The 15422-nt window shown below is 40.0% G+C and overlaps 1 protein-coding gene across 2 annotated transcripts in view; it reads right to left on the bottom strand.

The window, feature by feature from the left end:
* The window catches only part of ZFAND3 (zinc finger AN1-type containing 3), a 339860-nt gene that overhangs the window by 54940 nt on the left and 269498 nt on the right, over positions 1-15422 (bottom strand). The window lies entirely within an intron of this gene.

Genomic DNA, 15422 nt, shown 5'->3' with positions numbered 1-15422 from the left:
GCAGAGGTTGCAGTGAGCCGAGATCGCGCCACTGCACTCCAGCCTGGGCAACACAGCGAGACTGCGTCTCAAAAAAAAAAAAAAAAAAAAAAGGATGGGCAATGGGCAATACTGTTTTCATTTGCTTAGAACATTTATTTACAAGTTAAACTTCTGGCCACGCCTGTAATCCCACAACTTTGGGAGGCTGAGGCCAGTAGATCACCTGAGGTCAGCAGTTCGAGACCAGCCTGGCCAACATGGTGAAACCCTGTCTCTACTAAAAATACAAAAATTAGCCGGGCATGGTGGCGTGCACCTGTAGTCTCAGCTACTCCAGAGGCTAAGGCAGGAGAATTGCTTGAACCCAAGAGGCGGGGGTTGCAGTGAGACAACTACATGCTTATAGTCCTAAGCTACTTGGGAGGCTGAGGTGGGTGAATTGCTCGAGCCCGAGGTCAAAGTTACAGTGAGCTGTGATGGTACTGCTGTATCCAGCCTGGGCAACAGAGCAAGACTCTTATCTCCAAAAGCGGAGTGGGGCCAGGCTAGAAAAAAGCAAAACAACAAAAAAGGAAGTCTGATATTCCCAATTCGAATTCTCAGTTTTCTTAAGGAAGGACAGAGGGGCTTTCTGAGCTTCCTGTCATTCACAGCCCTCACCTGTTCAAACAAGGGCTGCTATGGCTCTCCCTCCTTCCCTATCTCCACTGACTTCTACTTCCTTTCCATATCTGCATTATCCAGTCTGACTGGCCTCAGGTGCTTATTACCAGCTTCGGATTCCATCTCTAAGTTCTTTCTCACTTTCCTCTATACTCGAGCTTCAAGTTTCTCTTCAGTCTCATTTCATTCAAGATTGTCAGGTACCATCTGTCTACATCTCTATTATCTACTGAGCATTTACCAGGCATCATGCTAGGTGAGGTGCTTTAGATAAATTATCTCACTTCCTTCAATAATAACTTTATGGTTGTGTCTTTTTTTTTTTTTTTTTTGAGACAGAGTCTCACTCTGTTACCCAGGCTGGAGTGCAATGGCTTGATCCCGGCTCACTGCAACCTCTGCCTCATGGGTTCAAGTGATTCTCCTTCCTCAGCCTCACAAGTAGCTAGAATTAAGACACACACCACCATGCTGGACTAATTTTTGTATTTTTAGTAGAAATGGGGTTTTACTATGTTGGCCAGCTGGTCTTGAAACCCTAACCGCAAGTATCTGCCTGCCTCGACCTCCCAAAGTGTTGGGATTATAGGTGTGAGCCACCGTGCCCAGCTGGGTCTATTAGTCATTTTATATTACCTGGGGGAGGGGGCGGCAGGGGGGGGACCAAGATAGAGAGGTCCAATAACTCTTGTAGTTATAAGGCTGGCAAAAGGGAACACTGGAATGTAAACCCACATAATCCACCTTTAGAGCCCACATTCTCAACCACTACCCTCCACATCCTTCTCTTTAAGATCAGGGGCTTTAACTTGGGTACATTCTCACCCCTCCAGATTTCCTAAGAACCACTTCATTTTCATTGAGGCCACCCTTTCCTTTTGTCTTTCACCAGTGATTAAATGAGAAATCGTGGCCCTGATTTTATCCCAGATAACATTTATTAGTGTCAGAGAAATAACTGAATACTCCTGTTTTCCTTATTCCTCCCCAGACCCAACTGAAATAAAAGCACAAAACTAACATGAAGAACTTTCATAAAAATAATTGTAGGTTTAACATAATCAATGAATATGAGATTTTAAACACATTTCTAGAAACTGACAGAGAACCAGAGTAGGTTGAGGCTGAAATCTGGTGGCTGCAAGCCACTATAGGCAAGGAAAATCCTTACTAGGCTCTGGGCTCAGAAGCAGCAGCAAGGCAGAAAGCAGGGGGATCCACTAAAACTGTATTTACAAGAACTCTACTAGTCCTGTCTCTCAGTGTTGGCAGCCAGTCCACGTTTACCTGGCAAACATCTAGACAGCTCTTCTTCAAAGCAACTGAATCGTCTGTTTAGGCAAAGCTGTTTCTATGGTCCCTTACAGTTGAATTCTCCTCTTGAATTTGAAAGCCTAACAGCAGGTTCTCAACCTCCTTACCAGTAATTCTGCCAGTTAACACCTATACTCACTCCTTCCCACACAGAACCCCCAGTTAAAATTCTCACTTAACAAAGAGACATAGTAGAAAACAGTCCTAGGCTGGATGTGGTGGCTCACACCTGTAATTCTAGCACTTTGGGAGGCAGAGGTGGAAGGATCACTTGAACAAAAGTTCAAGACTAACCTGGACAACAAGCGAGACTCCGTCTCTTAAAAAAATAAATAAATAAATAAAAATTAATTGGGTGTGCTGCTGTAGGACTGTGGTTCCAGCTACTCAAGAGTCTGAGGTTGGAGGACTGTTTGAGCCCAGGAGGTCAAGACTGCAGTGAGCGGTGATCATACCACTGCACTCCAGACTGGGTGAATAGAGTGAGACTCCCAAAAACCAAAACAGTCCTATCTTCCCCACTCACCCAGGGCGTCTTTCTTTTTTTTTTTTTTTTTTTTTGAGGCGGAGTCTCGCTCTGCCGCCCAGGCTGGAGTGCAGTGGCCGGATCTCAGCTCACTGCAAGCTCCGCCTCCCGGGTTCACGCCATTCTCCTGCCTCGAGACTCCCGAGTAGCTGGGACTACAGGCGCCCGCCACCTCGCCCGGCTAGATTTTTGTATTTTTTAGTAGAGACGGGGTTTCACTGGGTTAGCCAGGATGGTCTTGATCTCCTGACCTCGTGATCCGCCCGTCTCGGCCTCCCAAAGTGCTGGGATTACAGGCTTGAGCCACCGCGCCCGGCCCAGGGCGTCTTTCTTAAAAGTCAACAGAAAACCAAGCTTTGCCAGGTAAATGAGGAGAATCAGAGCATGAAGAAGACCAAGATAAACAGAAAACCTGGTCTCAAGGTAATCACTGGTAATTCAGAAAACAGAAGAGCACAATGACAAATCTAACCACTAATGAATATGCTTAGAAGACATTACTATGGAATTATTATATACATAAATAGGTAAGGACACTATGAAAAAAAAATCTTCAGAGAACAAAAGTGAGCTCGAAGTATGACTGTTGAAATAAAAGGGTTACAAAACAAAGTCAACAGAATCATCCAGAAAACAGGAAATGAAAACTCTGAGAAAAGAATTAGAGAAAGATCATCAAAATAGCACTTCCAACATCTAAATCACAAGCATCCCAGAAAAAAAAAAACAAAGTTGATAGGGGAAAATAAAAGAGTTCCAGCACTGAAGAAGGGCATCAGTCTCCAGATCTAAGGGACCTAGCAAGTATTCAGTATCTTGAATGGAAAATTGAATGGAAAAAAGGGATGCCTACTACACACTTCACTACAAATTTTAGCACTAAGTTTATAAAAACACAACCCTGACTGGGCGCAGTGGCTCACACCTGTAATCCCAGCACTTTGGGAGGTCAAGGTGCATGGATCACAAGGTTAGGAGTTCGAGATCAGCCTGGCCAATATGGTGAAACCCCATCTCTACCAAAAATACAAAAGTTAGCCAGATGTGGTGGTGGGTGCCTGTAATCCCAGTTACTTGGGAGGCTGAGGCAGGAGAATTGCTTAAATTTGGGAGACGGAGGTTGCAGTGAGTCAAGATCACACCACTGCACTCCAGTCTGGGTGACAGAGCAAGACTTCATCTGGGGCGGTGGAGTGGGGGATGGGGCACAGGGAACAACAACAACAAAAAACCCTAATGATTTCTAAAAGTGAAAAAAATCCAGGTATATTACTTATAAAAATGATAGTCAGTGGCATCTGACTTCTTAGTAGTAACATGGAATACTAGAAGACAAGGATGCAATTACTTTTTTTTTTTTTTAAACAGCATCTCAGCTCTGTTGCCCAGGCTGGAGTGCAGTGGTGCAATCATGGCTCACTGTAGCCTTGACCTCCTGGGCTCAGGTGATCCTCATACTTCAGTTTCCCAAGTAGCTGGGACCACAGATGCACACCACTATGCCTCGCTAATTTTCTGTATTGATTGTAGAGACAGGGTCTCACCATGTTGCCCAAGGCTGGTCTCCAACTGCTGGGCTCAAGTAATCCACCCACCTCCGCCTCTCGAAGTACTGGAATTACAGATATGAGCCACCGTGCCTGGCTGAAGCAATGACTTTCTTCCAAGAATCGTTACTCAAACTTTCCACCATAATGGAAGCAGAAAAAAATTTTCAGATATGCAAGAACTCTAACACTGCTTCTTTTAGGCACTAACTTGGGGGTGCATTAGGAAAAATGAGGGAATAAAAGCATGAGCAATGAAAGGAAATTCTAGGATGGCACCGTGGACTTACAGAATCTAGTCCAGCTTGGGGAGGAAAGATGGGCAGGCTCTAGGAAAAAGGTTTCAGGTGAAAGGTTTAAATACAGAGTTAGGAAGTAAGTGGTGACATAAAACCAAACATTGTAGAAAAAAAAAAAGAAAGGCAATTATAAATGCCAGGGGTGGAGGGACCTGTATTAAGGGCTATAATGCAAATATAAAGCAAACTAAGATGTGGCATGATTTTTGAGCAACTGATGGAATATAACAAAGGATCAATTTGGCTTTGCTGTAGGAACATTCTTTTTCCATGGCTCAGAGATTCTTTTGCAATGGCTCACAGATTCTAGCTCTGAAAAGTAAATGAAAGCTTGCTTTCTAAATAGTTCACCATTAACTGTTTTCATTAGACCCATAGAGAAAGAAATATATTCTTAGCATATATCAGGTTGGTGGCCTGACAGGAAATGTTTACAGAGTCATACTAATGTAAATGTCATGTATTGGGCTTTCAATTTTTTAGGAACAACGTATGAACATACATGGAGGATTTGCTGCTGGTTACAGCCTGACTGTAAATACAGGCTGAGTATCCCTAATCCCCAAATCTGAAATCCAAAATGCTATAAAATCCGATACTTTTTGAGCTCTGGAACATGGTGCTCAAAGGAAATGCTCATTGGAGAATTTCAGAATTGGGATTTTCAGATTTGGGACGATCAACCAGTAAGTATAATGCAAATATTAAATAATCTGAAACCTGAAATGCTTCTGGTCCCAAGCAGTTTGGATAAGGGATACTCATCCTGTAACTAACAACCATGACATATAAAAATTACAAGTGTAGCCAACAGAGGATATGATGAATAAGTATTTCCAATCAGATGTATTAATATCCTCATTAAGAGACAGTGCTGAAAGTTGATGGATCAAGAAAGAATGAAAATCAGTAATAAAACACCGAACACTGCAATGAGGAACATGTTGTATAAGCTAAATCTTCCTATTTCATGCCAGTTGACATCTCAAAAAGTAGGACTTTTAGCATTATTTTCCTCTCATAATTACAAGGTAACCTACAGAACAAAGGTACTAAAACTGCCAAGAGAGAAACTTTGTGGAGTAGGATCATATCCAAATTATTACTTTCTTTTCTAAGCTATTCTGTGATATGGTGTGCTACCATATGTTACTTTTATAAAAATGAAATCTTATTAAAAAACAAAGAGAGCACCACTTGTTCTCCTTGCTTTTTTCTTCTGGATTAAATGTAGTATCCAGGGAAAGTGTTACTTTGGCCCACTATAAATTTAAACTACTTAATGACAGCTTGAGTTAGCTACTACTTGTAGATGCTGTCTTCCCTCCTCAGTCTACGATAGTTCCTTCTTTATACCCTCAGCTCTCTGCTGCTACTTACAGCTTATGGTATTATTTTTTTTCTTTATTCAGAACATGGTGACCACCTTTTCTAGGAGGAACTCCCTAGTTAATCTTGTCTCAGCTAACCATCTACTCATTTAATGAGAAAATCTCTAACTGCATGTCCTTCTTTATACTCTTAGAGAGAAATAATGCTTCTGGATTTCTGCTGCTATTGAGTCTTGCTTGTATGCTTCTTCCATTTCTCCTCTAATCTTTTCTATTTATCTTCCTGGATCCCTTTTCTTTGTATTTTAGTAGGGGCAAAATATTTCACTATTTTAACCACCTCCACACCAAAAAATGCTTGACCCTGTCTCTCCCAACCACCACTATTTGCTGGTTTTTAATGGTTCAATTAACTCCATAATGAATGATTTCTGTCTGCTGCCTTTATTTCCTTGTTATCAAGGCCCTCTTTAATGATTTCAGGCTTTCATTTCCCACACATTACACAAACTTCTTTCAGGTTTTCCAATGATCTTCTTCTAGCCATAGTCATAGCTTTCCTTAGTCCTCACATTTCCTGATCCCTCTTCTCATGCATCTTGCATGATCCTGTGGGAACCTTTCTCCTTTCTTTAGCTTCCTTAACTCACTGGCTCCTCTTTCTCTTTCCTGCCCTGAAACACAGTGCTTACCCCCTGGTTCTTCTTCTTTATTCATGTGCACAGGTTTAACCATTGCTTCTAAATTAGCAATTTCCAAAATAGGCTCATATTTATAATTTTCTATAGGACTACACTAATTTAAGTTTAACTCATCAGAAACTGAAAATAGTTTCAATCAAGTTTTCTTCCTACTCCTTCCCTGTCAGTTACATCTGTCTTCCCTCAGTTCTCCAGATTTATACTTTGCAGTCTTCAGCCAACTCTAATCAGCCATCAAATCCTGTCAATTATTCTTTTCAAACATACCTTAATCAGATTCATCTCTCTTTCTCTATTCCACTGGCCACTACCCACAGAGCATTCTCTGAATAAGTAGGAATTGATTTTTTTGGCAAGTATTACTTTATATGCAAAAGGAAAAACCTATTTACATTAACCCAATGGCAAGGCATTTTATAGACTGAATGACCCTCCTATAACATTAATTCTTAATTTATGTAGCTTATAATACTGGGATTATCATGTATCAGGCTTCTTCAAAACTGAGATACACCTAGGCATACCTTAAGGCATCAGAGAAAAACTACAGTATCTCTAACATTAGGAAGTCTCCTGATAGGTTAGTTTTGAGGGTACTACATAAAGATGTGTATTTACTTAAAGGCACAAATGACAAACAAATGAAGTATCAGAATGTTGCTAAACTCCTGGATCAAACTGGAAAGCCCTTTCCAGAAGTATTCTTATGTGTCTCAATTACAGATTTCTCCTATCTTAAAGGTCTCACTACTGTGATTTAGTGAGGTTGAGCACTCAAAGTTGAACAGAACTGTAGCTCAGTTTTTCCAAGTACTAGATGCTTATGTGCTACTCAAAAGCATTGCCAAGTCACATTTGAAGTTTTCCATTCACTAGAAAACACAGTCCTACTCCTAGACTTTCCCTCCACATTCTAGTATCCCTTCATCATTCCCCATGACTTTAAAGTCATTCCACAAGGAAGGTAATTTGTGAAAAGAAAAATACAACAGTAGTATTATATTTGCTCCTAATGATTGGCATAATCTATATTTCAAGTTACATCTCTTGCCCGCAAAAGCTGGAATTAGTTGTACTTGTTTCTGTACTTATTCTCTCTCTCTATGGTGTAAGCTCCCAGGGGCAAGATACGCATTTATCACTTCTTTTGCATGTTCCTACAGAATCTACTACAGGACTCTGTCACAGCAGTCTTTTAGTAAAGTGCTGGATTGGCTGCCTAACCACAGTGTCTAGCTGGTCCTATAATCCACGTAAGCAACTCCTTCTGAGGGTGTGATCTGTAACTATGATGGCAGACAATACAATAAGATCACAACTTTAATCGGCCATGATTATGAACTATTTCTGAAGATCCTTCTCAAGGGTGGTGCCTTGGAAGCAGACACAGGTATAAGGAATAAATGCCAGCCCACCTGCTGGCGGGAGAGGCAATGGGACCATCTCTTCAGATAGATGAGCAAGCAGGAAAACGGAGAATACAACTTGTCTTGGAAGCAAGCAGCAAGATGAGGCAGTAAAACCCATCAGCATACATCATCCTATCATCGCCTAGTGTCATCCCCAGCCTCTATTAGCCCTCGCTGCATCAGCGCAAGTCCCAGACACTTTATCCTGTTTATAATTGCTGATGAGCAGTAATAAGGCCTCCATGCCTCGGCTCCGTCCGTTCCACTTCGGCACCCACCTATTAGGCAATAACTTTTATTTACAGCCTTGCTTGATGTGTTGTTCTATTAGTAGAGCCAGGAACTGAGGAGGGCCAAAAAAAAAAAAAAGGCTCCTTAATGGGCAGTATCATTGCAAGGCTCAGATGATTTATAATGCTGCTTTGTGGCTGTTCTATCCCACTTCTTCTGGTAAGACTGCTTTGGGAAGGCTGCACTTCTAACATGCTGCCTTCTAACAGGCACACACATGCTACGGAGCAGCACCTGAAAGGCACTCCCCCAGACCTATCCACCTCCACCAAAAAAAAAAAAAAAAAAAAAAATTCCTGAAGTTTCAAAGGAGCAGAGGAGAATTAAATTCCCGATATGCTTTTTAAATAGTATTGGCTCAGGCATTTTGCCCCAGTGGAGCAACAGAACAGCTAATTAACGAAAGTTCAGGGCTCTTTCTCCTTGGTAAGAATGCAAGCTATGATAAAATAAATGACTATTCAAAGAAAAAAAAAAAAAAAAAAAACCACAGCTGTAACTGCATTTGTGGACTGATGCAAACTGACTTTGTGCAAAGCATGTGAATCACGAAAAGCTCAACAGCAAAGCCTGGACTTCTTACACACACACATCTCCAAAAGAGCAACAAACCACGATGCTTCTCTTTCCTTTTTATACTAGAGTGCATTTTTATTTTTCAAGTGCAAAAATTCCTCTTGACGAGACTGCATCCTGGCTTGATATTCCACTTATTCACTTATATTCAGCCTTTTATCAGAAGAGGAGCCCCTGCTTCTCCTGAGTAAAGCCCAAACGAGGCCTTGGAAATAAGTTTTTGACTTTAAGTACAGCAAACTGATACATTATATGTTGTGCTGTAACATAAACATAGGTGGCAATGGGACCTAACTCTCATTTAGGGCTCCAATTACAAAACAGTAAAATTTCCCTCTTCTTATCTGAAATTTATACATTGTGTGAGGTACCTTTAAACTCACCTAATTTATCTCTATATTGAGTATCAAATCATCTAATTATTAGTATATTTTATCTCACTCCTTCATTCTATTCTTCAACATAAACAACTGAAGCAGACTGATTAAAGTTCTTCCAGGGAAACAAAAAACCTAAGGGAAAGCATTTAGTAGATTATTTCCCTTTCCCAGTCATCCACTGAATGGCCAAAACTCACACACTGTCAGCAAATAGCCACTATGACATGCCATGATAAATTTTGGTGAGAACTGCTTTCTGTGGCAAAACATGGTCAGATGGCACTTTTTGATTAGAGAAATTTTTGCAATCTTGCCAAATATTTGATATTCTTTTTGTCCCCTGCCCCAGGAATCAAATGAACTCCTTCAGGACCCAAGATGATGAGTGCACAAGGTAAAACATTTCTTTAAACACTTTTTCCTTGCCATGACAGATTTACTGTTTTGATCTTTCTTCAATGATTACATTAAACGCTAATAAAAAATGAAAGGTTTATATCTTCCCTAATACTCTCCTGATGGGAACTTGCATATTACATAAGTAGGTCAAATTTCTAATTTTCTGCCTCAAATGCTGATACTGCAGACCCGAGGGAAGAGCTATACCTGAAGGACCAACAAGAAAGATTTGAAAAGTGAATTACACAGTTGAACTCACACCCGAAGCTACCTCCCTTTAAAACGCCACAGAGCACACCTGTAATCCCAACACTTTGGGAGGACAAGGTGGGCAGATCACTTGAGGTCAGGAGTTCAAGACCAGCCTGGCCAACATGGTGAAACCCCATCATTACTAAAAATACAAAATTAGCCGGGTGTGGTGGCACGCACCTGTAGCCCCAGCTACTCAGGAGGCTGAGGCAGGAGAACTGCTTGAACCCAGGAGACAGAGATTGCAGTGAGCTGAGATTTCACCACTGCACTCCTGGGTGACAGACTGAGATTCCCTCACTAAAACAAAAGCAAAAACAAAACTCCACAGAGCAGAAGAAGATGTGAAGTCCTCCTTCGAAAAGCCAACTATAGTGTGTAATATTGAACAATACAGTTCGCAGCCACTGACACAACTCTCCAGGATTAAATGTACTGGCTGAAATGTTTCAATGAATATTGACTCTACCTGCAGATAGAACACACAAGTGTAGGTCTTTCTAAGATTTACGGGGCCACTTCTGATTTAACACCAACACTCTTTAGCTTCTGAATCAATTCTAAAAATCTCATATAAACTTTTCGGTAACCTAACAACAAGGAAACATTTCCCTTTAACTGGCTTCCGAACACCGACGTGAAAGTGTTCAGCACATCAATCTTCTCTTAACTTCCAGATCAAAGGGGTTTTCTTCTCGTCTTTGCAAGAAGAAACAATATCATAAACAGGCCGTACAAAAGAAGTGAGTCAGGGCTGGGTGCGGTGGCTCATGCCTGTCATCCTGCCATCAGGAGGCCGAGGTGGGTGGATCAGCTGAGGTCAGGAGTTCAAGACCAGCCTGGCCAACATGGTGAAACCCTGTCTCTACTAAAAATACAAGTGTGGTGGCAGATGTCTGTAAAACCAGCTACTTGGCGGGGCGGGGTGAGGAAGGAGAATAACTTGAACCCGGGAGAGGGAGATTGCAGTGTGCCAAGATCGCACCACTGCACACCAGCCTGGGTGACAAAGAGAGATTCTGTCTCAAAAAAAAAAGTGAGTCAAGAAAAGGGGAAAACTGTTCTCTTTTTTTGGGGAAAAAAAAACAATGAACAATACAAAGCTATTCTAGTTCATGTCACTGTTTATCACACTGAAAGGAAAACAGGTAACCCAAAATAGGGAGGGAGGGATATAAAGTAAAATTGAATTAACATGCTTCTTATAAGGTGGAAAGATGACAGTTTCTAGAAAAACTGCCTTGATATTTAACAGGACTGTTCTTAGTCCCATCTGCTTTAACCTCAGACAGTTCTACAGCTCCCCTATGGCCTCACAAATAGTTATTTTATTTGCTGCTCTACTAATTATAATCACATTTTAAACATACACACAGCATGTTTTAACCATCCTTTTTCAAGTCTATCAGAGAGAATATTATCTACATGTGCTGGATGTTTCTCCCAATGTTTTCTTGTAGTAGTTTCATAGTTTGAGGTTTCAGATTTAAGTCTTTAATCCACTTTGATTTTATTTTTGTATGTGGAGAGAGACAGGGGTCTTGTTTCATACTTCTGCACATGAATATCCAGTTTTCCCAGCACCATTTATTGGAGAGACTTTCTTTTCTCCAGTGTACGTTCTCGGCAACTTTGTCAAAAATGAGTTCACTGTGGATTTGTTTCTGGGTTCTCTATTCCATTCCATTGGTCTACGTATCTTTTTATGCCAGTTTGAGGGTGTCTTGGTTAGTATAGCTCTGTAGTATAAATTGAAGTCACGTAATGTGATTCCTCCTATTTTGTTCTTTTTGCGTATGATAGCTTTGGCTATTCTGGGTCTTTTGTTGTTCCACATAAATGTTAAGATTTTTTTCTATTTCTGTGAAGAATGTCACTGGTATTTGGATAGGGATTGCATTGAATCTGTGCCCACTTTAAACATAAAAACATAATGTCATGAAGATAGCCAGCTAAATATCCAAACACCTTCCAAATAAAATTATCTAAAGGAGATGACTATAACTCTGGTTACAGTATTTTATTAGCTGAAGGTATAACTTGATGGTTAGAAATGGACAAAAGGGAATCTTCTGGTAGCTTGTTGCCAAGGAAAGTGATCTCTTTCCTTCACAAAATACTTGTTCTTGACAGGAATGTTGTGAGAATTAACAAGAGAACATGTGGAAAAATTCTGAGCTCTCTGAAGAAATGTAAACTCTGTCTAGTAATCTGAAGGTGTGATGTGCTTTAACTCACACATTCTAACCAAAAGTAACCTAGGACTTGGCAGTACTTTTCAACTCTTCATTGACTGTGGAGATCCTAGAACTCCACAAAGATGGTAGGGGTAGGGTGGAGTGGGGACAACCACACACCCTTCATCTATCTAATTGTTCTCTGTTTAAATACCAAAATGATCATGATCATGGTGTTGCTTCTTTTTAAAAAAAAAAAAAAAAAAAAATCTAAAGATTACAGAGTTTAACTGGTAATAATTCTGTCTGGCTAAAAGCCATCATATAAAGAAAAGTCTTTCCCATCTATCTCACAAAGACAAACTGATCTTTCATTTGCTACTACAGCTACTTTTTGCAATCTGTGTCATAGACTCACAGTGATGACAAAACAATTTCTTAAAAAGAGTTGCCTCTCTCCTTTTGATAGTTGTAGACCAACCACGCTACACTGCTGCCCACCTCTAAAATATGACAATACCCTTTACCTGATCAAAACTGTAATTGCTTGAAATACAAATCGTGACTGATTAATCAACCACTGAGGTCTTCACTTACTGAACCACATAATAATGGGTCTAATGCTAATCCTTAGAGCTAATTTTCAAAGTACTAAGAAGAAAATGATCTGTTTACTGAAGAAGTCACTAACCTTTTTGAACTGCATAGTCCTATCTAATTGGCCATGTACCTTTAATATGTATATATTTGTGGGTGTATTTGCTGTTTATAAACTGTTTATAAACCGCAGACTGAGAGAGGTTGCTCATGCCTGTAATCCTAGCACTGTGGGAGAGGACTGCCTGAGCTCAGGAGTTCGAGACCAGTCTGGGCAACATAATAAGACCTTGTCTCTATTAAAAAATAAAAATAAATAAATAAAAGTAAATGTATGAACACATATACATATAATAAAGTGAATTTGCAAAACATAAATTAAGGCTGAGATAAAGAGCTTTTGCTATTGTCTCCACACACCTCAGACAGTACATTGTGTGCCCTTTGTCAGAGACAGCAGACTTAAAGAACCACCTTAGTCTAATATCAGTATCCGTTTTCTAACAAACATCATTTATGAAGCTCAAGGCTGTTTTAGGTCCAAACTTGTATGGATAGACTGGCTGGGAGGAGGTAGGTAAGATCTCACTTAAGGTCTCACTCTGTGTCTCCGAAGAAATGACACCACTGTAAAGTGATTATTTACTACCATCTATGCCTGAAGGCCCATGTGGTTTCTGTCTGGGAGACCCCCTTATAATAGAAGCACTGTACAGCACATGTCATAGACATGAATCCTAACTTGAAGAACCTAGACATAAAGGCTACAAGGAACATTCCAGCAAAATAACAGTAATAATTGGTGGTTCAGAAGAAAAATGATTGAAATCCCCACCATGGGCAACCTGTTGACTGCAGGACACAGAGAAAGATGGAGACAAAGACAGTCAACCTGTGGTTCTCAAAATAAATTCTTTAATTTACCTCTCAAAATCAGGAAGCTCTGTCCTTTAGAATCAGGGCCAATATTTAAGGCTGAGGCAGTCTGGCTAGCCTAAGAGGGCACAGAACAGTCTTCAGACGGCTTAACTTGACGACCTTTAATGTCTATTGCTGAGAAATCTCAACTTTCCTTCAGGCTTTTTAGGAGATGATCTGGACATTGCATTAATTTCCTTCCAAGTCAGAAATTCTCAATCTTTTTCTAGTTAAGAGAGGTATGTATTCACCTAAATGAAGGCCTACAAAGGTATGACTGAGAGCTCAATGCCTATCATTTCACTAATGGAGATCTAAATATTACCACCTTCAATTGCCAGTATAATACCAACACGTAACAAAGAACATGATCAATATAAAATCAGGTCATAAAACTGAGTACAGCAAAGAATGCCAGTACTTCTACTTTACTCTTTCTTCTGCCTAAGATACCCATTGATGTGTTTATCAACACCATCTAAAGGGTGGCTCACTATAAAGACATAATCTTCATTAAGACAATGGAAACTACCAGTAATTGAAAGTCTACTATGTGAGCAAACTCTTTTTTTCTTACACCAAACCTGGGAGATTTATCATCCTATTTTACAGATGAAGAACAAAATTTTGAGATGTAGACTTATTTACTTAAAATCACAACTTGTAAGTGGCTAAGCTTAGATCTGAAACCAGATGTGATTTTAGAACTCACATTTTCAAACTACTTGACTGTATGCTATATTTCCAAATATATGTTTTGTTTTTTCCATATTTCATTCAACAGTCTGCTTTTCCACAATCTGGTTAGGAGAAGAAACAATTACGAAATATGAAAAGCATGATATAGGGGAAAACAATGCAGGCTTTAGTGTCTTAAAGATCCGTGTCCAAGTCTTGGCTCCATCACTTACTAGCAATATTACCTCAGAAAATATACTTAAGTTTATGAGTGCCCACATTTTTTTTCATCTGTAAAAGAGAAATTATAATAACTATCTTGCAGAACTGTTGTGAAGATTAAATCACCGTGTATATAAAATATAGAGAATAGTACCTGGCAATGTAGTAAGCATATAAAAAATATCATTATTAGTTTTAGATACACAAAATAGTATGGGATCAGAGAGGAGGAAACAGATCTACCTAGGAGACAGACACAAGTAAATGATATTCACCAGAGTTTCCTGCTAGTTTCACCATCTGAGTATATGAGTCTCCTTCCTAAACCTCTCAGGATGACCCAGTGTGTTCAAGGTTCAACTCCTTGACTGCTACCTGAACATAGTGGTAGTGCTTAACAGTAAAACCTTCTCTGAGGGCCAAGATTAGAAGGAAAGACAAAGACTAAAGTACTGTGCATTTGAAGTGCTGGACCTCAAATCAAAGGACTCTGAATGTTTTCAAGCTTCTGGCTGGAGTGGGCAGGTAGTTGGCTCTCTGACTTCCCACTGGCTAAAATCAGGATGGTCTATCTCACTTCAGGCACAGCTCTTTTCTACCTCAGGAAAAACGATAAATCTACCCTACCTAGTGGAGCTTGGGAACTGAGCACAGGAGGGATAAGAGCACGCCAAGACTATCTTATACCCCCTACCCTACCTCAAAGCTGGTCATTTGGAAGAGAAGAGTACAATTGAGTTCCTTAGAGTTCAGTGCCTGGATGTTACTTTGAAACTATGCAAACATGGGCCTGACTGAGGCCTAGCATCAAACTATGAGCATTTAAAGGAGCTGAGGTTTCAGTGTTAAGTTTGTACATGGAAATAGTTTGTGCTATTTCTGCTGGGTTTTTTAAGTTACAAGGATTTTTTAAATTATGAAAAATACTCTGACTGTGACCTTTAGAAAAACAATACAATTATTTTGACTCTTCCAAATATAATCCTTGAGATATTTTAAATAGCAGACAGCATTATTAGAAAAGGTAAATATCGCTTAAAATAAATTAAGCTATAGGCGAAGGGAACAATGGGTATTCTGACTGCTCTTTAGAGTGACACAAGATTCATGACTTCATGTTTAATAAAAATGCCACAGATGCACAAAGATGTTTTTGGGAC

This window comes from Chlorocebus sabaeus, chromosome 17 (assembly GCF_047675955.1).
Source record: "Chlorocebus sabaeus isolate Y175 chromosome 17, mChlSab1.0.hap1, whole genome shotgun sequence".
Classification (NCBI taxonomy): domain Eukaryota; kingdom Metazoa; phylum Chordata; class Mammalia; order Primates; family Cercopithecidae; genus Chlorocebus; species Chlorocebus sabaeus.
This window is presented reverse-complemented; position numbering and strand designations above follow the sequence as displayed.